General features: G+C 40.8%; 1 long non-coding RNA gene and 1 pseudogene across 1 annotated transcript; both read left to right on the top strand.

Annotated features, from left to right (window-relative positions):
* The first annotated feature begins 1162 nt into the window (after positions 1-1162).
* On the top strand, positions 1163-12234 carry LOC134437339 (tripartite motif-containing protein 5-like; annotated as a pseudogene).
* LOC134437078 (uncharacterized) lies at positions 5610-8297 on the top strand. The gene is made up of 4 exons (XR_010032323.1): positions 5610-6289; positions 6590-6751; positions 7230-7282; positions 8011-8297. It is a non-coding gene; the product is annotated as an uncharacterized LOC134437078 (long non-coding RNA).
* Positions 12235-27519: the final 15285 nt, after the last annotated feature.

Below are 27519 nucleotides of genomic sequence, written 5' to 3'. Positions count from 1 at the left end.
TTTGTTTTTAATTTGAGGGGCAAGCTATGTCTAACTCTCAAGGTTAAGGAGTCGGTCTTGGAGCCCAACATCATCTACATTGATGTGCCCTGAAAACGTCTACAGGAACTATGTAACGAATACTTTGCTGATGTATAACTAAGTTGCTTTGGATAAAAGCATAGGCTAAGTGAATATTAAATGTTACAAAACGATCTCCCAAACAGCTAGATGTCACATACCACTGATAAACGACGATGAGATGATTTTTACAGTAGAACATCTATGCTTTGGACCTCCAGAAATCCGCTTTTTTATGATGAAACATGCATACCAATGTTATGTTATTCCTCATGATTCACTTAGTAGATTTGTTGGCCAGGTGCATACAATATACAGTTAGGCCCCTAATATCAATTATATCAATAAAGAAAGTTGAAAACTGCATGACAAGGCCAATATTGTTAATGAAAAAGTAAAATATTTAATTGATTTTAATTATTCTGTGTTTAAACCTTTAGATTAATTAAATGTATATGCCTGTCTGATATACATTAATGCAAACACTCCCCACAAAGCTTTTGTGTTGTCATTGTCATTTAGTGTATCTGAAGTCAACTTTTTATGTCATGGCTGAGAAATATTTGACATATTTACTATTTCCTGTTGACAAGTAGGACTATGCAATCTTTCACAATTCCTTGGCATATAAATCTTTGGTCATCTTCAAAATAATACTGAAACGATGCCATCAACTTGACTTAACATGCCTGGATATGTCAGCACATAATAGAGCTTTAATAAAAACCTGTCCTACTCGTTGTGCCAGTTCTCTATATTTAATGCTTTCAACATACACCTAGGTGGTGTAAAAGCATTTGCTCCTAAGTCTCCACATAGTGATTAAATTACCCTCGACAGGGTGCAGTGCTCTTAATGGCAGATACAATAGGTGCAACACACCCATATCATATATGGGCTGACAGCAATAACAAATGCCGTCCCAGGTTCAAATCAAATCCAGCCTGGGTCATTGATTGCCCAATCCCACTGTTGCTCCCCCAAGTGTAAAGTACTGTTGTTTGACCTCTGCTTAGGTATTAGACCCTACTGGTAATTTACTCAGAGAACGACAACAACAACAACAACAACAACAACAACAACAACAACAACAACAACAACAACAACACCTCAGAAGACATGGAGTGTGAATCACCACCCCTGCCATTGGAGAGCTCCAATAATGTCCCCTCAAATCTCCAGTGCTCTGTCTGTCACAAGCTCTACAAGGACCCAGTGAATCTACTTTGTTTGCACACCTTCTGCAGGACCTGTGTAGAAGGACACCGTCAAGACAACAGTAATGACCTTACTTGCCCAAAGTGCAAGGTCTTACTGAAGGACTGCTGGAAGATGCTACAGGAGAACAGCTTCATCAGGTCCGAAGTGGAGGATGAGGAAGAGAAGAGGGCGAAAGAGAAAGCCAATTTTGTGAAAGTGAAGGAGAATACTACGGAAGCAACGGTGAAGGGGGAGGTGAAGAACGGCATGATAGAGAGGCAAGAAGATGAGCTGAAAGATGACTTGAAAGGGGAAGTGGAAGGAGAGGTCAAATCGAACACGGAAGAAGTGCAAACAGCAGGTGAGATGGAGGGAGAAACAAGGGTGAAAGTAAATGACGGGACGGAAGAGGAAACGAAAGTGAAAACTTCAGTGGGAAAAGCATCGGACTCAGCTGAGAAAATGGGAAAGGAGGAAGTGGACCTCAAAGTGGAAACAGATTCTAAAGGGGAAAAGGACATAAAAGTCAATACAAAAGAGGAAGAGAAAGGCGGCAAAGAAGAGGAAAATGAAGAGGGAAGGAGAACGGATACAAAAGAGAAAAGTGAAACAGAGTCGAAAACGGACACAGAAGCAAAGACAGAAGCGCAGGTAAAAGAGGACATAAAAGCGACAGATTACTCTTCACCATCCAAGCCGCTGCAGAGCTCCACTAACGTGCACCCACACTGCGGCCATCGCAATGCCAATGACAAAGACCTGGAGTGCCTACAGTGCAAGGCCTTTCAAAATGGATCTAGGAAGCAGGTGAAAAGGGTCCATGTGGAGGAAGAAGAGTTGATGAAGTCAACGGCTATGGAAAACGCGGGACTGGGCATCGCCTCTCAGCCTGACATCTTCAATGAAAGCTTTAAACTCAGGGCACCCCATCAGGTCTCCCGTCCCCAATTTGTAGCATACAAGAGTGTGGAGCCCCAGTTAGCGGACCAGGGCCAGAGCTTGGGTCAAACCCACGGTCGGGCACAGCAGGTCTATCACCCCAACTCTTCTGGCTCGCAGGCTTGTGCACGTGCAGAGCTTGTGAACGAGGAGGGAAAGATGGGAATCCACGCAGAGGCAGCCAGGGACACGCCAGAGCTCCCGGCACCTCTCTGCACTGAGGAGGTCTCCTGCCACGTGTGCACAGGGAAACGTCTACGGGCCGTCAAGTCCTGCCTCGTGTGCCTGACGTCGTACTGCGAGAAGCACATCAAATCGCACAACGCGCGCTTCACCAAGCACAAGCTGGTGGAGCCTGTGGTGAACCTGGAGGAGCGCATGTGTAAGGAGCATGAGAGGTTGCAGGAGCTGTTCTGTAAGGAGGACCAGACCACTTTGTGTGTGCTCTGCACCGAGACGATTCACCGTACACACTGTACCGTTCCGGTGGAGCGGGAGTGGTCTGAGAAGAAGGTACTTGTGAATATATACGTATGAGTGTCTTTGTTACTTACTTCTGTTACTCTTATGCTTTAATGTCAGTCCTGTGCATGTTTATGTCTTGGCATGGTATAGAGAGAAACATAATTTGATTTTCTTTGTATGACCTGTGCATATGAAGTGACAATAAAAGCTGACTTGACTGACTTGACTTGAAGATTATTATCATAACATACCTTGTCATAACTGACTGACTAAAGAGGTGGGAAGAAATAAATGTATTTATTCATTCATTTATCTATTATATCATTAACATGTGTGTTTGTCTTTTAGGCTGAGTTGTTGAAAACTAAGGATCATGTTGAAGAGAAGATCCAAGAGCGAATGAGGAAGCTAACAGAATTCCAGATTTCTGCCCTGGATTGCAAGGTAATGGAAATTCCACATGTAACATGTAACATGTAGGTAACAAAGATACAGTATATTGGATCACGTTATGCCTACCGTATGTAAATTACATATTAATCGCAACTGCTATGCATCTACCACTATTAAATCACTGTGACTTTTTGTCATTGATTTTACATGATTACAGTATGTCTCAGAAAAATGAACACAGTATGCACAGAAAAATGAAATGAATTGAGGAACTCAGAGCTGGTTTTTGAAGGTTATTTTCTTACTCTTCTCATCTCCTGCCCTCTTCTCTGTCTTCTCCCTTCCTCTCGCTACCTCTCTTCTCCTCTCCTCTCTTGCTCTCCTCTCTACTTCTCCTGTTTTATCCTCTCCTTACATTCCCTCTCCTCTCCTCGGCCTTCTGTTTCAGAATCACATAGAGGCAGAGGAGCAGGAGGTGCATGGTGTGTTTGAGGAGGTGCTGAAGGCAGTGAGGAGTGCTCAGGAGGAGGCGCTCAGGCCTCTGAGGGAGAGGAGGAGGAGGCTGGAGGAGGAGGAGCAGAGGCTGAGGCAGGAGCTGGAGGAGGAGATGAAGAAGCTGGAGGCCATCGCTACAGACCTCAGCCAGTTACTCCACCAGGAGGACCCCATCCAGTTCCTTCAGGTTGGCCTTCGATACACTGCCTGAAGAACACAATTAGTACATAAGTACATAATAATAGGTCATGTTATACCATACATTAATATCATAAATTATGAACAAATTATAACTTTTTTCCAAAAATATATTTATTTTCTTTAAAAAAAGAAGATGTACTCTCTCTAAATTTTATTTGTAAGACACTACTCCCGGTAGCACTTTACAATAACCTTCCGCTATAAACAGTTAATAAACAGTTAGCAAACAGTTAGCAAACAGTTAACTATTAGTTAACTAAAGGTTTACTATACATTTATAGGTGTATACTAAACACTTACAAAGTTTTAAAAATATATTTATTAGTCCTTCCGTAACACTTAATAGAACATAATAATAAGTTACTTAATATATTATTAAAACTACTTTTATGATTAATTAATTAGCATATCAACAGTAACTTAAGCATAACAAGTGACTTATAAACTGTTAACTAATTATTACTTAATATATTATAATTATTAGTTGTAGTTTACAATTTATAATTCAATATTAACTAAGTACTTATTATTTAATTATTAATACATTGTAATGAAATAATTTTTAAGTGTTAATATTAACTAAACTATTGTTAATTACTTATAAATCATTTAAAATATATTTAATAGTCCTTCCGTAACACTTAATAGAACATAATAATAAGTTACTTAATATATTATTAAAAATACTTTTATGATGAATTAATTAACATATCAACAGTAACTTGAGCATAAAAAGTGACTTATAAACTGTTAACTAATTATTACTTAATATATTATAATTATTAGTTGTAGTTTACAAATTATAAAGGAGGAGAGGAGAGGAGAGGAGGAGAACAGAGCAGGGGAAAAAGAGGAGAGGAGAGGAGGGGATAGGAGAGGAGAGGAGAGGAGAGGAGAGGAGAGGAGAGGAGATGAGAGGTGAACAGGGAAGAGGAAAAAAGAGGAGAGGACAGGAGAAGAGAGGAGAGGGGGGATAGGAGAGGAGAGGAGAGGAGAGGAGAGGAGAGGAGAGGAGAGGAGAGGGGAGGGGACAGGAGGGGAGGGGACAGGAGGGGAGAGGAGAGGAGAGGGGAGGAGAGGAGAGGAGAGAGGAGAGGAGAGGAGATGAGAGGATGGGAGAGGAGAGGAGGGGAGGGGAGAGGATAGGAGGGGAGAGGAGAGGAAGGGAGAGGAGAGGGTAGAGTAGAGGGAGGAGAGAAGACGAGAGTGGAGAGGAGAGGAGGTGGAGAGTAGGGGAGAGGAGATGGGAGGGGGGAGAGGAGAGGGGAGGAGAGGGGAGGGGAGAGGGGAGGGGTGGGGAGGGGAGAGGAGAGTACAGGAGAGGCGAGGGGAGGGGAGGGGAAGAGAGGAGAGGGGAGAAGAGAGGAGAGGAGAGGAGAGAGGGGAAAGGAGAGGAGAGGAGAGGAGAGGAGAGGAGAGGAGAGGAGAGGAGAGGGGAGAGACAGAAAGAGGGTGGACAGAGAGAAGACTGTGTGCGCAAGAGAAAGAGTACAACTCCTCTCTGCCATTCACTCCTCCTCACCCATCTCTCCTTTCTTCCTCCATTCTATTATCATGCTCTTCTTTCCCTCTCTATTTTCTCTTCTCCTCTTGTGTAAATAGGCCTATGAGGGCCTAGTTGGCAATGGGATGGCACCTACTGTTAAACTCTTGTGGTTCAAGGCTGGTGGCCAAATATTTTGTTTTTCAGTCATAAACAATCTTACGTTTTATATTGGTAAATATAATTGCACCTTTAAGTTAAAGTTTCTATTGCACTGAACTGTCTTCTATTTTCAAGTCATTGAAATAAATAAAATAAATCAGCTGATTAGGTTGATATCTTTCCTCTGTTTATTTATTGTAGGCCTATGCTGTTCTAGTTGTTTGATAGCCTATTTCATCTGCAACCCAGTCGACAAATGCCTATTGAAAATGTAAAATAAATAGTTTATAAAAATCATACACAGTAAAATGGGATAATAAATAGAGGTAATTTTGGTGAAACAATGAATTAATGATGGGTTGTTATTGTTAAAAACATGACTTAAATGAATTTGATATAGCAGAACCTTTACTGTGACAATTACGATTTGGGACTTTTATTTTGAAACCGGCTGTGGCTTCCCTGGAGCCGTTCACTTCAGTCTGTCGTCTGCCGAGCCAGTCGAATTTTCTTTGGAGCTAGAAACAATCAAAAGAAAATAATTCGTTTTTTATGAAGTTTATGTTTCCTTTTGGAGTACGGAGCGTCCAGCTCTGTGAATGATGTAAGTTTCGAAGACTAGAGGCTTCCTTTCATCGAGTATTTGTTTTGTTTCAATTCGCCTTATTCACCCGGAACTTTCTAAAGACGTTGAGGGGTACACTTCAGGGGTACACCCGGCTGCACACCAGCTGTTTGGCGCCTCACTGCTGTGTGCCCAAATGTAGTCCTACGTCCTCAAAGAGAAACAAATCCTACCGTGGACAGACTTTCCACCGTTTCGCCAAAGAGCAGGCACTTCGGCGTGAATGAATTAATCACATCAAGAGGGATCCTGGTCCATATTTCAAGGTAAGATGCATAATTATGTCCAATCATACGCATTAGCTAGCACAAATAAGCTAGCTCGCCAAACTTGTCATGACTCATGTAGCCTAATGAAGCCTAATTAAAAAATATATGAATGTGTAATTACACAACGCTACATTTATATGGTATTTCCAGATCGCTATTTCAAAATTATGCTTTCAATTTTGTGTTAAGCGATCCGATGGCTTACCAGATGTGTTACCAGAACCAGTAGCATACTTGCGCCAAAATGAAGTTGTTTTGCTAACGAACTAAAATACATGCTGGTATTTATGGTTACAGATCAACGCTGAGACCGAGGTTTGATCTGAGCACGTTGAGAAGCAATGCTTTGTTAAGGTCGCCCGTGGTATGACAACGCTAATAAAGGATGCTGTGCCTGCCAACTTTGTTCGCCTGGACTTCAGAGAAGCCAAAGAGGAGAATCATCATTCGCATACCGTGGTTAGTTTGTTAAGTCATAATTCAACTGGCATGTGTTAACCAAGCCTCTTTACAAAAAAAACTGTTAATAGTTTGCCATGGAATACATTTTACTTTAGACAAAAAACTTAATGCATGTGCTGGAGATATATTTGTTTGCATTGATCATGTACTCCTGAGTCATGAGCCAATGATTTCAAACTGTGATGTCATTACATTGCATTACATTTCACTTAGCTGACACTTTCATTTTATTCAAAGCGACTTAGTTATTATATGTCAGGGTATTGTTTACAGTCCCTGGAGTAATGTGGGTTTAGGTGCCTTTTCAAGGGCACTTCAGCCATGGAGATGTAGGGAGGGGTCAGAGGGATTCGAACCTGCAACCCCCAGATTGAAAGACCAACTCTCTTATCACTAGGCCACGGCTGCCTCACCACTAGGCCACGGCTGCCCTGTGTATGTTATGACTCTCCTGTCCTTTGTGTTTCTTTTTCAGTATGGATTCCATGGAGTATTCCATCGAGTATTTCTTCTGTTTCAATCGTCTTGGTAAGGCAACTTGTCTATTTTTCCCCATACTGTTGTAACCTAATTCTTATATTGTCTATCACTGCCAAATACTTCAGGTGAAACCTGCAATTTGTATTTTGTTTTGTTAATACTTAAGTTTGATGTTGGCTGGTTGAAATGAGTTCGGAGTAAGCAGACTGTATTTCACATGCTGTGATCACGCACCCATTGCGTGCAAGGTGTAATTCTCTAGGCCTATACATGGGTTCTAAATGTTGTTTATAACCTGACTGCGCGAACCTAGCTGTGCACAACTCCACCTCTGATTGTTGGAAACCGCTGACGGTCAAAAACGTATCTCACATGTTTGGCTGCCAGTGTCTTGCCCCTCCTCATAACATTGTGTTGAACACTGTACGGGCCCATGTATAATTGCAAGGTTACCTCAATTTCAGTACACTATGTATTCACCCTGTTTACTTGATAATGGTTATTTAACTGAATGGTATGCAATGCAGTAGGAACAAAGTGTTTGCAGGTTTGCAGTTTGCATAGCTTTTCTTTTGAGAAGATTGATTTTAAATGTTGCACAACTTTAAGTTTAAACAGATGATATTTGATAGGAATTCAACATTGTCCTGGGTGTGTAGCTTACGGCTGTAACTGCTATGATGCTTTTCTGTTATGCTGCTCTACAGCCTAGGCTACATGATGTGTCTGTCCCTATCAAATAAACCAAACTTAACTGATGACATATGTTCACATAGGTGAAGTTTTTGAGCTGGATCTGGATTCTGCTGAGGATTCGTCGACTACTAGATGGCGAGCCACCCACTCATTCGAATGTGATCCTGTTCTACATTGCGCATGGCATATTTGGTAGGATTGTGGCCTGCTCGTGTCACATCACTGACTATGACTGACTTCAACGCCTTGAACTGAACTGTTTGAAAGGAGCTATTTTTCTTTTTGAACAACTTAAAGGAACTCTCTACATCGTGTCTTTTGAGGATTTAAAGGACTATTTCCAATTTTTGAAGGACAATTCAATGTTTTTTTTTTTTTTTTTAAATGTTCAAACCTTTTTGGGGGGCGGGGGGGTGGGGGGGGGGGGTGGGGTAATTGTAAATATTTAAACTTTTCAATCTCTTACTTGTGAGTTTTTTTATTTCATTTTGTTAATGCCCATTTTTCCCTATATCCTATGTTTGTATTTAAGAATGTCATTCTTCATTAGGGTTGCATACAATATTTTCTATGGATACATGATTATTTATAATGATAAATAAATAATAATTATTATTATTTATGCAAGATGGACATTTGACACGAACATTATGGTTTTCCCCGTTCATTTTGCTTTCGATATCCTTTCCTTTTTGTTTTGGACTATTTCAATTCACGGGACGTCACTTTAATCCTCCAAAGGACATTTTTGGAGTGAAGCGGCCAACTCTCTTGAATTACTGCTCTTGTCGGCTTGCGCTCGCCTCCGTGGATCTAATAAGGACATAAAAGGACAGAAACTTAATGTTTTGTGTTGAGGCTACATTTTTATGTTAGAAATTATTTTTGTATTGTAAGGGAATTTGATCTGGGAAATGTGTGTTGTGACCCTGGCAAGTTCTCTGTTTTGTAGCGTGCTGGGGTTTTTGATTTGACCTGCTCTAATATAAATGGTGAAAATGTTGTAGAAACATATTGTATGTTGTCTTTTAATTGGTATCTTTTTCACTCTACCCAAAGCCTAGTGTCACATTCTGTAGCCCATTGATCCTGGCCTACCATTGACGTGTACCATACTCAGTAGTGGGTAACAACAGTTTAACATCATTGATAATTCTTTTCTCTCTAACAGTGTGAAAATGTATTTCTTGAGACCAAGTGAAAATCATTTGTACTGTGATCATTTCTAGTGATACTGTCCAATTTCTGGAAATAGGCTCATATTACACATCCCCTTGAGTTAAATTATTGAGTTTACCTTTCTCCTCCTGTATGGTCAACCGTTCTAGTATGGCAGTGCAAATTTTACCTCCATGCTAGCAGTTAACATTGAGTCCTATGAGACCAGCTGGCGGCTAGCTGGTCTCAGAACTCAATGTTAACTGCTAGCTTGGAGATAAAATTTGCACTGCCGTACTCAGAGAACGACAAGAAGTACAGGTAAAACAAAAAATAAGGGAAAGGTAAAACTCAATAACTTGACTCAAGGGGAGGTGTAATATGAGCTTATGTCCAAAAATGGGACAGTATCACTTTAATGTTACATATTAACTAATCTCAACCAACTTCACCATAAGGTTCCCCATTCTGAATGTTAAATATTAGTTATATATTAATTAAGCTCAACCAACTTCACCATAAGGTTCCCCATACTGAATTTTAAACATTAGTTATATATTAATTAAGCTCAACCAACTTCACCATAAGGTTCCCCATACTGAATTTTAAACATTAGTTATATATTAATTAAGCTCAACCAACTTCACCATAAGGTTCCCCATACTGAATTTTAAACATTAGTTATATATTAATTAAGCTCAACCAACTTCACCATAAGGTTTCCCCATACTGAATTTTAAACATTAGTAAAGCTCAACCAACTTCACAATAAGGTTCTCAATGCAGAATTTTAAACATTAGTTATACATTAATAAAACTCAACCAACTTCACCATAAGGTTCCCCATACTGGATTTTAAACATTAGTTAAACATTAGTAAAGCTCAACCAACTTCACAATAAGGTTCTCAATGCAGAATTTTAAACATTAGTTATACATTAATAAAGCTCAACCAACTTCACCATAAGGTTCCCCATACTGAATTTTAAACATTAGTAATACATTAATAAATACTATACATAATTATTATTAAATTATTTATAAGTAATTAACAATAGTTTAGTTAATATTAACACTTAAAAAACATTTAATTACAATATATTAATGATTAAATAATAAGTACTTAGTTAATATTGAACTATAAATTGTAAACTACAACTAATAATTATAATATATTAAGTAATAATTAGTTAATAGTTTATAAGTCACTTGTTTTGCTTAAGTTACTGTTTATATGTTAGTTAATTAATCATAAAAGTATTTTTAATAATATATTAAGTAACTTATAATTATGTTCTATTAAGTGTTACTGAAGGACTAATAAATATATTTTAAAACTTTGTAAGTGTTTAGTATACACCTATAAATGTATAGTAAACCTTTAGTTAACTAATAGTTAACTGTTTGCTAACTGTTTGCTAACTGTTTATTAACTGTTTATAGCGGAAGGTTATTGTAAAGTGCTACCATTGGTTGTGTGTCATCTGTTGTTTAGATTATTGTTTTGTTAATCTGTAAACATCCAGGAATTCAGGAAATGTTTACATTTTACATTGGAGAAAAATTGAGTGAGCTTTACTTTGCAGAAGTATCCCAAAAAACCTGACATGAAAGGGGGGCAGGACTGGGAAGATGTTACCATGGATACAGAGCTCAATTTCCCAAGTTTGAGGAACATCACAGCAGCCTTACTGAATGACATACAAGCTGAGCTTGATAAACTAACAGTTTTGGGTACGATGAATTTACTACGACTTGTGTTTGTGTTTTCAGTTCAATTATTCATATTTGAAATCATTCCCTTTTCTCTTCAAAGATACAGTACATCATCACTCATGTATTAACGATTTGAATTGTACACTCATGATACTTTTATTTTCACGGCAGAAATAAGAAGAGTCCAGAAATTCACTGGTAAGTGTAGACTCCTCAGAGCTACTGACATGCTGAACCTAAAGGGAAATAAAAATTCCGTTCTCATGAAGTGATGCAAAATGTCCACTAGAGGGACTATGTCACTATGTTGACATTGTGGAAGTGCAGTGCGGAAGAATATTCTCTTCTCTTTATTCTCCCTTAATGTATATTGTTGCGTTTGGACATTATTTTACTTTTGTAAGAGTATATGGTAGAGTTTCCCTTTGATGTTTTATTTTTACATTTAATTTATTGTTTGAGTAAGTTGGCTCATGTCATTATTGCAAAGTTCTGCTCACAGGAAGTGACCAAAAATTTCCACTAGAGGGAGAATGTCACCATGATTTGATTTGATGATGGTGATTTGAATTGGGGCCTAAGCTTCAGGAAAGAATATATTCATGCCAAAATGACAACGTGTAGGCTACTTTGGTCCCTTGAATATGCTAATTTTTAAGGGCTTGGTTCTTTTCCATGCCTTTGACTGCATGTCCTAAAAATGTCATCAAAATAACCAATCAGACTAAGTTTCTAACATTTTCTCACTTGCTTTCATGGGTTGCCTCCCCTCAATCAGTGGACGTCACCCTGGATCAGGACACCGCTAACCCCCACCTGAGGGTGTCCGAGGACGGCAAGGAGGTAAGCCATGGCTCCAGCCCCCTGGATGTTCCCGACGTACCCCAAAGGTTTGATGTATTCAGCAGCCTGCTGGGCGAGAACCAGCTGAGCTCAGGCCGCGCCTACTGGGAGGTGGAGGTGGGGGACAAGACTGGCTGGGACATTGGAGTGGCGAGCGAGGCGGCCAATCGGAAGGGGCAGATCTCCTTCGAGCCCGCCCATGGCTACTGGGCCCTCGTGCTGTACGGGGAGGGTTGCTACGCAGCCCTGGATAACCCCAAGGTCAACCTCTCTCTGCCGTCAAAGCCTCAGAAAGTCGGGGTGTTTGTGGATCACGAGGCGGGTCTGGTGTCTTTCTATGATCTAGAGGTCAAAGGTCACATATATTCCTTCACTGGCTGCTCCTTCGGCAGCGGGCTGAAGCTCTTCCCGTACTTCAGTCCTCACTTTCCAAATGGGCAGCGGAACTCAGCCCCATTGGTGATATCACCTGTCAAAAAGGGGGCTTGATGCCCTCAGTAGAAGAACTCACCCACAATGGTCACGTTGAATGTCAATCAAGGTTGGCGATAGACTCCGGTCATAGATATTACCACTATATGCTGTGTTAAACCTTATTTCATAAAAAAAACATAGGATAAAGGCTATCAAATTGCTTGCTGTCTTTAGTTGAGGAGTGGGAGACTATTTCATTCATCTTATTTTACTTGCATAACATTTTCAGATGGTAAACAGTTTCTATTTCTAAGGTGTTTGTACATGTTAAGGATATGTACATTATAGCATGCAACATGCAACATGCATGCAACATTTTAATTAATCAGTGCTCTCCCCCTTCCTCGGGTGAGGCATAAAATGCAATTTGCGTTGTGTTCGCAGTGTGCAGTGAACACTTGTGTGCTGTGTGGGTCATATAAATATCAGAGTGGCACTTACTGTATAATCTGATGAGATCTGCTATGTATTTTATTTACTGCTCGAATCGAGCAGGAGACGTCAATGGAGAAACAACATTGCGTCTGGACAGTCTCTCCCCGAAGGCCTGCTCTTCCGGTAGAATGGTTAACCTTTATAGCTGAAGTACCCACTAGGGCTGTAACGATGAACTCCACTCATGATTGGGTTCGTATCACGATTTATGATCTACGGTTCGATACAGCCCATGATTTCACATTTGTCAACATAAAATAATTAAATTATGAATAAAAACTCATCATTAATTTGTAGAATAGACAAGATTTGTAGAAAAGACAACTAATGATTTGAAAAAGTGAGTTTAAAAAGAGTTTAAAAACACACAGTACAATGCAACAATTTGTTTTAGGCAGTCTATCTGGGAAATGAAAGGTAATAATGAATATAATAAATAAATACAATTGCAGACCTTTTCATACCTATACATTTTCCTCGATGTTTGTGTGGTTTTGATATGCGGCCTACTTTCCAGTCAAAAGTCATAATTCTTTTTGAGAGTACATAAGAGAAGAAAGTAAACCACTCCTAGTCACTATCACTCGCGCCTGACACTGAAGAAGGACAAGACCGGATGACGGGCAATAAAATCTAAACAGTGATAAGGACAGCTGGTCTTTCTTATCTTTTAAATTATTTATTTTGGAATCAGCATCCAGTTTCTTTTCACTTTTGTAGAGTTGAGCGCATTATATAATGTTTCAAGATTTTTTTAAAAAAAGAATAGAAATCGTAATTTCATGTCTGAGGGTTTTCTTTGAATTCCATGTGAACTTGGAAGTATAGCATTGTCATTCATGTTTTTAATGTTTGATAAAATAACATTTGATATAAGTGGATGTTTGTGATATATAGTTTTCATCTTGTGTCTTTTTCTGATTGAGGATCTGCACTTTGGTCAAACTATGTAGAATATTACATATTAAGTAACAAGTCAAGTCAAGTCAAGTTGGTTTTATTGTCAATTTCTTTACATGCACTGGTCATACAAAGAATTTGAAATTACGTTTCTTGCTTTCCCATGCAGACATAGACTAATCTAAATCATTTAAAGTGCAGGACTGGACAACAGAAGACTTGTAGAGAACATACATTAAGAGGAGGTATTTTGTTGTGCTTTTTTTTCTAAAAGTCCTTTGTAGCGTTCTGACATAGTAATAGTAGCATTTGAAGAAAAAAAACAAATATTAAAAAGCGTCTATCAAGTACACCAGCAGCAGTGAGTGTGTGTGTGTGTGTGTGTGTGTGTGTGTGTGTGTGTGTGTGTGTGTGTGTGTGTGTGTGTGTGTGTGTGTGTGTGTGTCTGTGTGTGTCTGTGTGTGTCTGTGTGTGTGTGTGTGTGTGTGTGTGTGTGTGTGTGTGTGTGTAACATTACTATTACTACACTTTTTATTTATGTAATCTACTATACCTAGGAATAAATTATACTGAAATCTAAATCCCAGTTGCAAAGTTGATGTTCCACTTTTACAGACAGGCAGAGTAGCTAATGCAGGCACACCTTCATGTTTTGCATCTAATTACCTAGTACACACCTGGAACGTATGCAGGTATGCACACACAGAAAGAGAGAGAGAAAGAGTCTCTCACACACACACACACACAGACGCACACACACACACACACAGACCACACCTACCCACACTCACATGCAAATGCACTCGTCAGGGAGACCGCTCTTGTTATAGAAGAAATGAAACTCAGGACATAAAACAAAACTATGCTGCATCAGAGGAAGAAGGAACAGATTGCGGAGAACTGACAGGACTGACAGAATACCAGACTATCACTACAGACAAGGTAACATAAACTCATACTTTTCTATTATTTATTTACTGTTTTTTCTGTTACGTATTTGGCTTTTATTCTATCAGTCCCATTGAGATATAAAAATCTCTTCCCTCATGGAGACCAGGCCTATTAATTGAATTGGACTCAATGCGGCCCAAAATGTAGGCATTGCCAGGTTAGGTAATCAGATTTGGAATCAGTTCCCATGGTCCCAGGTCATCCATAGCTCAAGTCCCCTTGCTGACCCAAAGTCTGTAACTTGGCAGTAAGTATCTTTGCATAAAAGTGTCAGGGAAGTGTAATGCAGTATAGTAATCTGACAAATCAAATTCTTTTGGAGATCCCTATTTCTATCATGTCAAGTCTGTTCTCATCATTACATGTTCATAGACTGTTTTCAAGTGGTGTGATGAAATAAATAAATAAATAAATAAATAAATGCATTCATTAATTAATTCATTCATCCATTCACTCATTCATTCATTCATTCATTCATTCATAATGATTCATGTACAAAGCGGATTCCAAAAAAGTTGGGACACTTTGTATTTTGTGAATAAAATCTAAATGCTGGCATTTTCAAAACATTCAATATGTTAACAAGGTAGAACATTATGCACAGACAACATATCAGTTGTTAAAGTCAAGCAGAAATATTGTTTTGAGGTAATTATGTGATCATTTAAAATTTCACCCTTGCAACAAATCCCAAAAAAGTTGGGACAGGGCCAATAAAATGCTTTTTATATTGGATAAGACTAAACACAACACAAGGGATGGGACTGAACAGTTAAATACTTTGATGGCATAATTTCATTCAAAAATTGGATATTTTTATGTGTGAGACATGATTTCAGCAGCTCAATTGATAGGTGTGTTCTTCAACTTGTTAACCTTTTTGTTATGCTTAATATGTGGCATATCCTGACTGCAAGAAAACTAAATTTGTGACCTGTTTACTCTAATGATGGACCACACTGTTGGAACATAGTAGAGATTGAAATTTGCCACCATTATGGGGCAATATCTAAAGGCGGTGCTACAAAATATAATGCCATGGTAGCTATGTTTGCTGTTTAAAGTCTGTATGTATCACTCAGCATTCATTTTAATGCTCTACAAGATCCTAACCAAGTCATCTCTGCACCCCCTTACCATCATATATGCTGTCTTTCAGACTGACCACTAAATCAAGCTGAAGTATTCATTTTCTATATAAGCTGGAGGGTGCATGACTCCATAATTTTCAAAATGGATTAAATATTTACCATTCTGTAATCAGAGGACAGTTTCATATGTCTCATAGGTCCATAGAATGAGTTTTTCCGCACTTAACACTGTTTAATGTCTGCATCATGTGCATTAATCAAGTGTTGTGTTTATGGTCATTTTTTGAGAGCTGTCGGAGTGTCATAGTTTGCTTATTGACCACGAGTATGTCATGATCTCATAACTCGTGCAATGATTACACAGAACTCTATATTACGGAAATAGGCCTTATATACCTGCAATTTTGATAATTCAATCTTTCTGTGTAATAGATAAGTAATTAGTCCCTCAAAATCTTTGCTGCTGAGTGCCATAGCCTCTATGTGATGGTATTTTATTTGTGCATTCATGTTGGCAGTCAATATAGTTCCTTTTAAAATATTCTTCCTTGTGTAATTTTTAAAATTATCCAACTATTACAACATGTTTTGGCCCTGTCCCAACTTTTTTGAGATTTGCTGCATGGGTCAAATTTTAAATGATCACATAATTACCTCAAAACAATAATTCTGCTCAACTTTAACAACTGATATGTTGTCTGTACATAATGCTCTACCTTATTAACATATTAGATGTTTTAAAAATGCCAGCATTTAGATTTTATTCACAAAATACAAAGTGTCCCAACTTTTTTGGAATCCGCTTGTAAAATAATGTTTTTAGTGCTGATACATTTTTTTTTTTTAAATACCTTACTCTAAGCTGATATGGTAACAACTCATTGGATAGGAAATCTGTCAGCGCCCCAGCATATAATAATTACACAATGCCACCGGCATGGCCTACCATGCTGTTTCAAAGCACTTAATACTGTAGAGATCAATAGATATAAAACACGTCCAACTTGTTCCACCAGTCGGCTACATTGTGTGTTTTCCAGCAGAGGTAGTAAAGCACATTTCCTCCTTTTCAGTCTCCATATTTAATTACCCTACTCAGTGTACAATGATCTTTGGTAACACCCATGATGCTTTATGTTAACAGTAATGAATAACCATGAATCTAGCTTATAATGCTTCATAAATCCAAGGGTGTTATGAGTGCTCATGACTGTATATAAACCACAGGCTGCCTGATGGGGCTTACAGTGCATTATGGTGCTTTATAGATATGCATTATGCAAGAACATCAGAGAGGTCCTGCAAGGGTCACGGACAGAAGAACTTTTCATATATGGGAAAAACCATAGGTTAATAGACAGCATAATTCAATTGGTTAGTAACCATGTTCACTTCTGTTGTTTTTTTTCCTATTGTTTTTCTTGTGAATTCTAATGAAACGTTAGCAATACCGTTTCCGTTTGCAATATGAGAGGTGGTGGGTCCCTGCAGAAAAAGTTTGGGAACCACAGAACTAAGACAATGTGAAGTCAATGTAATGTTGAACTGATAATTGAAATAATGCAAATGTAATATTGGTTGACCTCTGTTTAGGTCAAATCATCATCAAAGCAATAACTCACCTCAGAGGACATGGAGTTTCTGAAGGGAAGCTGTGAGAAGCTGAAGGAGAACATAATGCCTCAGGAGGAAGAGGAAGATGATGAAGAGCAGGAGGAGCAGGAATACAGTGAGGAGGATGATGGTGAGGAGGAGGAGGAGGAGGAGGAGGAAGAGAGTGTGTTTGAGGAAGAGGGTGTGGGTCAGGAGGAAGAAGAGGAGGAGGAGGAGGAAGAGAGTGAGGTTGAGGAAGAGGGCGTTGGTCAGGAAGAAGAAGAGGAGGAGGAGGAGCAAGAGAGTGAGATTGAGGAAGAGGGCGTGGGTCAGGAGGAAGAAGAGGAGGAGAAGGAGGAGCAGAATGCCAAAACACCCATCCCCTCTCATCTCCGGTGCTATGTCTGTCTGCAACTCTACAAGGACCCGGTAAGAATTGCTGTTTGTCATCATGCCTTCTGCCTGAAATGTCTGGATGACTTCAACCAGAACAACAGCAATGACCTGGTGTGTCCAAAGTGCAAGGCCTTTCACAAGGGAGGCAGGAAGCAGATGAAGGTGGACAACTTCTTGAGGCACCAGGCGGAGGAAGAAGAGAATAAGATAAGATCAAAGGCCTTGGCGAAAGTGAACGTGGACTTGACGGTGAAAGAAGAGAAGGCCAACATGATAGAACAGCAAGATGGGGCAAAAGATGTCATGAAAGGGGAAGATGAGGTGACAACGGAAACAGAAGTGAAACTGAATGTGCAAACACAAGAGGACATGACAGTGGAAATGGAAGATGAGAGAGAATCTGACATGGAAGAGCAGAAGGAGGAGGAAGAGAATGAGCAACAGAGGGAGGAAGTGGAGGAGGAGGAGGAGGAGGAGGAGGAGGAGGAGGAGGAGGAGGTGGAGGTGGAGGAGGAGGAGGAGGAGGAGGAGGAGGAGGAGATGGAGTTGGAGGACGAGGGGGAGGAGGAGGAGGAGGAGGAGGAGGAGAAGGAGGAGGAGCAAGAGAGTGAGATTGAGGAAGAGGGCGTGGGTCAGGAGGAAGAAGAGGAGGAGAAGGAGGAGCAGAATGCCAAAACACCCATCCCCTCTCATCTCCGGTGCTATGTCTGTCTGGATCTCTACAAGGACCCGGTAAGAATTGCTGTATGTGGTCACGCCTTCTGCTGGAATTGTCTGGATGCCTTCAACCAGAACAACAACAAGGACCTTGTATGCCCAAAGTGCAAGGCCTTTCAGAAGGGGGGCAGGAAGCAGATGAAGGTGGACATCTTCTTGAGGCACCAGGTGGAGGAAGAAGAGGATAAGATAAAATCAAAGGCCTTGGCAAAAGCTGATATGGACGTGATGGTGAAAGATGAGGAGAGGGCAGACGTAATAGAACAGAAAAACGGGGCAAAAGATGTAATGAAAGGGGAACATGAGGTGAAAACGGAAACAGAAGTGAAATTGAACATGGCAACACAAGAGGACATGACAGTAGAAATGGAAGACGAGAGAGAATCTGACATGGAAGAGCAGAAGGAGGAGGAAGAGAATGAGAAGGAGAGGGAGGAAGAGGAGGAGGAGGAGGAGAAAGAGGAAAAGGAGGAGGAGGTGGAGGTGGAGGTGGAGGTGGAGGAGGAGGAGGAGGAGGAAGAGGAGGAGGAGGAGGAGGAGGTGGAGGAGGAGGAGAAAGAGGAAAAGGAGGAGGATGAGCAAGAAGAGGAGGAGGAGAGGATGAGGGAAAAAGCTGAATTGGAAGCTAAACAAAATTTGGAAGAGACAGGCAAAGAAGAGATGAAAGCTAAGATAGAAGAGGGGGCGGAAGATGACAGCAAAGAGGAAGAGGATGGGAAAACAGAAACAACAAATAAAATGAATTCAGTAACACAAGAGGACATGAAAGTGCAAATTGAAAAAGGGACACAATCCAACATAGAAGTTGAGGAGGAAGAGGGGAAAGAGGGTGAGGAAGAAGAGGATACAGAGGAGAAGGAAGAGGTGGAGGGGAGGGTGAAGGCGAAAGTCAAAGTAGAGGCAAACGAAATTATAGAAAAGACAGACAAACAAGATATAAAAGCGAACACAAACATCCCCTCAAAACTCCAGTGCTCCATCTGTCTGGATCTCTACAAGGACCCGGTAAGAATTGCTGTTTGTCGTCACGCCTTCTGCTGGACTTGTCTGGATGCCTTCAACCAGAACAACAACAATGACCTGGTGTGCCCAAAGTGCAAGACCTTTCAGAAGGGGGGCAGGAAGCTGATGGATGTGGACATCTTCTTGAGGTACCAGGTGGAGGAAGAACAGAATAAGATCAAATCAAAGTCCTTGGCTATGGTGAAAAATGAGGTGAAGGAGGGAGAGAGAGAAGGAAAAGGAGATGGGGCAAAGGATGGCAGTAAAGAGGAAGAGGAGGTGAAAACAGAGAAAGAGATTAAAGTGAATTCAGGAACACAAGAGAACATGAAAGTGAAAATTGAAAAGGGGACAGAATCCAGCGTAGCAGTGGAGGAGACAGACAGACAAGAGAGAACGAGAGAAAAAAAAGAATATAAAAATGAAAGATTACTCTTCAAGACAAAACCACAAGTAAAAGAGTTTATAAAAGTAAAAGATTACTCTTTACCATCCAACTCAAAGAAGACCTCCAATAATGATCCCCAACACTGCGGCCATCGCAATGCCAATGACAAAGGCCTGGAGTGCCCACAGTGCAAGGCCTTTCAAAATGGATCCAGGAAGCAGGCAAAGAGGACCCATGTGGAGGAAGAAGAGTTGATGAAGTCAATGGCTATGGCTAAAACGGGACATGGCATCGACTCTCGGTCTGACATCTTTCCTGAAAGCTTGAAACTCAGGGCACCCCATCACGTCATCCGGCCCCTATTTGGAGCATACAAGATGGTGGAGCCCCATTTAGCAGACCAGGGCCAGAGCTTGGGTAAGACCCACAGTCGACCCACAGGACCTTCACAGGAGGTCTACCTCCCCAACTCCTCTGGCCCACAGGCTTGTGCACATGCAGAGAGTGTGAACAAGGAGGCAGAGATGGGAATCTCCGCAGAGACAGCCAGGGACACACCAGAGCTCCCGGCACCTCTCTGCACCGAGGAGGTCTCCTGCCACGTGTGCACAGAGAAACGTCTACGGGCCGTCAAATCCTGCCTCGTGTGCCTGACGTCTTACTGCGAGAAGCACATCAAATCGCACAACGCGCGCTTCACCAAGCACAAGCTGGTGGAGCCGGTGGTTAACCTGGAGGAGCGCATGTGTAAGGAGCATGAGAGGTTGCAGGAGCTGTTCTGTAAGAAGGACCAGACCACTTTGTGTGTGCTCTGCACCGAGATGAATCACCGTACACACTGTACCGTTCCAGTGGAGCGGGAGTGGTCAGAGAAGAAGGTACGTGTGTATATATTTGTGTGTGTCTTTGTTACTGACTTCTGTTGCTCTCGTGCTTCAGTGGCAGTCCTGTGTATGTATGTCCTGGCATGGTATAGAGAGAGAGAAACATAATTTCATTTTCCTTGTATGACCTGTGCATATGAAGAAAGTCACAAATAAAAGCTTACTTGACTGACTCCTCTTGAATAATTGACTAACTAAGGGGATGAAATAAATCTATTATATCACTAACAAGTGTGTTTGTGTTTTAGACCAAGTTGTTGAAAACTAAGGATCGTGTTGAAGAGAAGATCCAAGAACGAAGGAGAAAGCTGACAGCATTCCAGACGTCTGCCCTGGATGGCAAGGTAATGGAAATTTCACATGTAGGTAACAAAGATATATTGTATCACTATATGCCTACAGTATTTATATTACATTTTAATTGCAACTGCTATGCATCTGCCACATTTAAATCACTGTGACTTTTGTCACTGATTTTACATGATACAGATTATTTGGTAACACTTTACAATAACGTCCTATTCACAGCTTAAAAACGCTTTATTAGCATTTGATAACAATTAACATTTGAAGAGTTCAGATGCAAAACCCCCTAACTCCATTTCAGAAGACCTGCACTTCTATATTTTCAGGGAACCCCGTTGTTGGTTTGGTTTACATTTTTGTACTTGATAATACATATAAATAGTTATATTACATGAATAAAATGTAAAAATATGCAATTCTGATAGCTTTGTATTAAATAAAAATGAATTAAGATTATTTTCTGAAAAGGCACTTAGGGGGTTTTGCATCTGAACTCTTCATTTAACAAAGCATTTAAAAATGTTTGTAAATGAGTAATAACCAAACTATAACTGCACAGTGGAGTGGGAATCAACTTCTACTGTGTGAGTTTTATGTGGTTTCATGCCATCTGGTCTTTGGAGGAGAAACTTCCAGGACCGCTGCGACTGCGCTGTGTCTGCTGTGTTAGCATAGTATTTCTTGCCCATTTATAAACATTTGTAAACATTTTGTTGATAATTAGTTAATTATTTATAAAGTGTTTATAAAGCTGTGAATAGGAGTTTATTGTAAAATGTTACCGATTTTTTTCTTTCTCTTCTCATCTCCTGTCCTCTTCTCTGTCCTCTCCTGTCCTGGCTTGTCATTTCTCTTCCTGTTCTCTCCCTCCATCTCCTCTTCTCTTCTCTCCTCTCCTCTCCTCTCCTCTCTTGTTCTACTCTCTACTTCTCCTGTTCTATCCTCTCCTTATATTCCCTCTCCTATCCTCTCCTCCTGTTCTCTCCTCTCCTCTCCTCTCCTCTCCTCTCCTCTCCTCTCCTCTCCTCTCCTATCCTCTCCTCCTGTTCTCTCCTCTCCTCACATTCCTTCTCCTTTTCTCGGCCCTCTGTTTCAGAATCACATAGAGGCAGAGGAGCAGGAGGTGCATGGTGTGTTTGAGGAGGTACTGAAGGCAGTGAGGAGTGCTCAGGAGGAGGCGTTCAGGCCTCTGAGGGAGAGGAGGAGGAGGCTGGAGGAGGAGGAGCAGAGGCTGAGGCAGGAGCTGGAGGAGGAGATGAGGAAGCTGGAGGCCATCGCTACAGACCTCAGCCAGTTACTCCACCTGGAGGACCCCATTCAGTTCCTTCAGGTTGGCCTTTGATTCACTGCCTAAAGAAATGTGATAACATATGTGATACATATAACTACGTAATAGTTCATATTATATCATTCATTAATATAAACACATACCTGTTTGTAATATCATAATTAATTATGAACAAGTTAAAACTTTTTTTGAGTAATATTTTCCCTTTTTTTTCTTTTTTTTTAAAAAGGCCTATAAGAGACTATACTTTCTGTTACTGCTGTGTGAAGTTTATTTTGGACCAAATATTTGTTTTGGAAAAAAAGTAGGCCTACACCCTAAGGTCGCTATTTTATGCTAAATTGATAACAGACATCTACTGCATAACCACAAATAACATCAAATATTGTTTATGTGTCAGGTAAAATTCACCAAATTTTATGTTGTGTTAAATTTTAAAGAACTTGTTGTTTAGATTGTTGTTTTTATTATTAAGTACTACTAAAATAAATGTATTTTTCAATGGAGAAAAATTGTACAATCTTTACTTTGCAGAAGTATCCCAAAGAACCTGACCTGAAAGGGCTGCGGGACTGGAAAGATGTTACCATGGATACAGAACTCAATTTCCCAAATTTGAGGAACATCACGGCTGAGCTTGATAACAGCTTTGGGTACAATGAATTTACTACCACTTTTGTTTGTGTTTTCAGTTCAATTATTCATATTTGAAATCATTCCCTTTTCTCGTCAAAGATACAGTACATCATTTTCAAGGCAGAAAGTCCAGAAATGCAGTGGTACGTTTAAACTCATCAGAGCTACAGGTATCAGTGTTGCCAGATTGGGCGGTTACCCACCCAACTGGACTTCCTGCAGATTTATGCACATAGAAATCAATGCAATTTGTTGAAATTGGGCGGAATGTAGCGCCTTTTGGTGGTTTTCGAGCAGCTTTTGGGCAGAATTTGAGCAGACACCTGTGGCAACACTGACAGGCATGCTGAACATAAAGCATAGAGGCTCCAGTATCTAGACATAAGCTTGTTATATGGGAATCTGTCTGTAGGTGTCGCAGTTTAGCCCTCTCCCATTGACTTCTATCACAGTGGATTTACATACAGTTGTAGGCCCCGTTAAGTAGTAGCAATTAAAGACCAAGGACAGTAGGTTACCGACTACGCCAGCCCCATAGGGGGCACTGTTTGACTCAAGACACACCAGGTTCGTTTAAGCTTGTGGCTGGATAAGAAACACTCAAGTTTGAAATAATTCACATTTATTCAGCATCAACAAGAAAAGTCACTGCATTTACAATAATTGGCAGTGGGCGCTCCACTAGCCAATAAAAGTTCACAATGACCACTCACATATGTCCATAAGAATCCATATCAAAATCTTCCCAGTATGACACCACAGCATTCAATTAATCAATCAACATGCATACATACACTTCACCTCCGGAGGTTAGAGGGCCTTGAAGGAAGGCCAGGAAGCACAGGAATCAGCGTGCCTGGTGGAATTATACCCCAGGTGGAAAAAGGCCTGTAGCCAGGAGAATTGGCAGATCCAAACAGCAAAACTTGAGAAAGATGCCACTCCGTTGCTACCAGGACGCATCTGGATTCCGGTGCTCCCTGTACAGACCGGGCCGTGGCTGCCCTGAAGCTTTCATACTGCAACCCATCAGGGCTCCAGTTCATAGATTGGTTGGCTGGAACGAGGGAGAGAGAGAGTAATCAATGGCACTGCAACATGGAGCGAGGGCAAACGAGGTAAATGATGGACCAATCAATCAATCATTGCATGCAAGGGAAACTCCTTATGCTTCCACACCAACCTACTACTACAAATCAGTTTCAACTCTTTAAAAAAAACACTGCAACTCTACACTTATTTTGAGGACTACACAAAAGACACAAATGTTTCAAACTTGTGATTTGGTCACCACACACCAAACGTTAAACTGCCCCCTCATTACACAATGTCCAACATACAGTGCAGTTCACCTAGGAGCGCTGTCGAGCGAGCGCAGCCCACAAGGTTGGCACACAATTGTGCTCGCTGTCGGCTGAAACCTGACAATATTACTGTGGGTTCTGAGAAACTGATGTGGATTTAAATGAAATGTACAATAACCTGGGAGTTATACCTGTGATTTCTTACAAATTTGGCATTTGCGAGTCAGCCTCCGCTAGCATTTTGCTAACGAAATTGCTTTACGGCAGTCATGATCACAGCAATGCAGCCGGTCAACCAATCCAAATGCAGTCGGTGAAGCCACTCGTGACATAATATTGACAATAAAGACGTATTTTATAAAGATCAAGCGAGTTTAGAAATTCAAACTAAGTGCTGTTTGAAAGGATAATTTATCCTGCCTTTGGGATAGTTAAAATGCAAACATGATACCAATTCTCTCCCAAGAAATGGCAGTGTCTATGGTTGAGCTCCATGAGACCCCATTCATTCTAACTGCCTCTGCGCTCCTCCGTTGGCGCCACTTAGTGGACAGTACTACCCGGAAAAAGTTGGGAATTTTGTCTCTCGTAATACCCATAAACCCTCTCTTCTTCAATACGCATGAACGGCCATTCGGGTACTTTGCTCGTGAATGTGCGTTATGCCACTTCGTGGGGGAAAGCAAGCCGAGTGTCTCATTGACTTACACATGCTACATCGGCTACTCTAAATGAACACAGTCCATGCTTCAGCCACGGCTGTGTGGCTATATTATTTGAGCTGGCAACACAACACATTTTCTACATGTTAGGCTAGTCTACAGGTCCTTGTCTTTCGTTTATTCTTTCCCAACACCACCAATAGACTTGCATTGGCTGTTTTCCCAACAATGTTTTCCCCAAAAAAGGGCGTAACGCACATGAAAAACGTCACGCAGCGAAAACTTCTCCCACTTCCCGTTCACTTATCATGGTCCTACTCTAACATTCATTTAAAATGATTTAGCTAACTTCACAACAGAACAATACATGATTTGGTATAAACCACACGTGGAAATTAAGTAAATGTCACCCATACATCTCTATGTATTTCGAGTGATCTCGAGCGATTTTCACCCCAGCCGCCATTTTTTTTTCGGAGCAACCGATTCCCGGAAGTTAACTTGTTTATGATCCCTCTAGATATTGGAGCCTCTATGCCTCAAGGGAAATATAAAAATTCAGTTCTCATGGAGTGATGAAAAATGTCCACTAGACTCTAGTGGACATTTGAGGGACTATGTCACGATGTTGACAATGCAGAAGTGTAGTAAAGTGCAGAGTACTCTTTATTGTCCTTTAATGTATATCATTGTGTTTGGACATTATTTACCTCTGCGGTCATATGGTTTAAGTGACACTTTGATGTTTCATTATTACATTTAATTTATTGTTGAGTCATTTCATTTGATAAATCCCATTACTGTATTACAAAGTTCTGCTCACAGGAAGTGACCAAAAATTTCCACTAGAGGGAGAATGTCACCATGATACATTTGAATGAGGGCCTAAGATTCAGGACGGAATTCATGCCAAAATGAAAACTAAAATGATATTAAATAATTACGGTACACTAATTAATGGGTATTTATTTATTTTGTCATTGGAATGGACTCCTTTTTAAGAAATCTTTCACACCATTGACTGCAAGCCAAACTACATACTACTGCATGCCCTGATTTCATCACAATAACCAATTGGACTAACTTTCTTCTAACACTAACATTTTCTCACTTGCTTTCATGGGTTGCCTCCTCTTAATCAGTGGACGTCACCCTGGATCAGGACACCGCTAACCCCCACCTGAGGGTGTCCGAGGACGGCAAGGAAGTGAGCCATGGCTCCAGCCCCCTGGAGGGACATTGGAGTGGCGAGCGAGGCGGCCAATCGGAAGGGGCAGATCTCCTTCGAGCCCGCCCATGGCTACTGGGCCCTCGTGCTGTACGGGGAGGGTTGCTACGCAGCCCTGGATAACCCCAAGGTCAACCTCTCTCTGACGTCAAAGCCTCAGAAAGTCGGGGTGTTTGTGGATCATGAGGCGGGTCTGGTGTCTTTCTATCTATGATCTAGAGGTCAAAGGTCACATATATTCCTTCACTGGCTGCTCCTTCGCCAGCGGGCTGAAGCTCTTCCTGTACTTCAGTCCTCACTTTCCAAATGGGCAGCGGAACTCAACCCCATTGGTGATATTGCCTGTCAAAAAAGGGGCTTGATGGACTCAGCAGAAGAACTCACCCACCGTTGGTCATGTTGAATGTCATTCAAGGTGCATGATAGCCTCAGCTCATGAATAGGCTACTATAGGGTATGTCAGTCATGAACACTATGGTATGGTATGTTAAGCCTTTTAGTGTGGCCCAACCCTGGGAGCGGCAGCCTGGGGCGGTTATTAAAGAGGGTGGAATTAGTAAGAGCGAATATTTGTGTTTTTATATACGTATGGGTGCCACTTTGTCAACACAATTGCTGTGCACAGTTCCATGTGGTGACCATTACTGTAATAAAAGAAACAACATTCCACACCATCTACTACACCATTCTACTTACAACTGGAGACAATGCTAAGGTGACATACCGTACGTACGTAGATTCACAACATGGTTCACTTACTGTACCTTTTCTTCCTCTGGCAGTACTACTCACTGCCTGGATGCACATGTCTGTATTCATCATAAACCAATGGGCCTACGTTACTATTGCTATTATGCTACTGCTATTTTTTAATGGTGATGGTTTACAAAGTGAATACTGTAGATACCATCAGCCTAAAGAAATCTAACCTAACCCAACCTAGCCAATCAGAGAGGAACATGTCGATGTTCAGTTTCAATTGCCTGGATCTATATAGTGAGAAAAATAAGTATTTAGACACCTTGTGATCTTGCAAGATATCCTAGAATTAATGTATAAATAAATTATTTAAAAAAACATACACTGCAACAATGTGGGTTTTTTAGGCTCTGTATCACACAGTGAAAATACACCTAGGAAATTGAAGGTAATAATATAATAATAGGCTAAATAAAATTGCAGACCTTTCCAGAAGGGTGTTTTCATACTATTTTCCTCAATGTTTATGTGGTTTTGATATGCTGGCTACTGTGTATTAACCTGTAAACAGTCATAATTCATTTTGAGAGTACAAAAATAAGAAAGTAAACCCCTCCTAGTCACCGTCATTCGGGCCCGACACTGAAAGACAAGGACCAAATGATGGTCAATAAAATCCAAAGAGTGACAAGGAGTGCTGTCCTTTTTTTGTTTCTTTCGGGGCCCTGCCGTGGCTAAGCGGTAGGGCACTCGTCTACCGTGCGGCTAACCCTGGTTCGATTCCCAGCCCGGGCCTTTGCCGGCCCTTCCCTGTCTCTCTCTCCCCACTCGCTTCCTGTCACCACCTTCACTGTCCTGTCATAAATAAAGTCAAAAAGACCAAACATAAAATATATATATTTCTTTTAGAATCAGCAT

Source organism: Engraulis encrasicolus, chromosome 21 (genome assembly GCF_034702125.1).
Source record: "Engraulis encrasicolus isolate BLACKSEA-1 chromosome 21, IST_EnEncr_1.0, whole genome shotgun sequence".
Lineage (NCBI taxonomy): Eukaryota > Metazoa > Chordata > Actinopteri > Clupeiformes > Engraulidae > Engraulis > Engraulis encrasicolus.
Note: the sequence above shows the minus strand (reverse complement) of the source record. Positions and strands in the feature narration are given on the sequence as shown.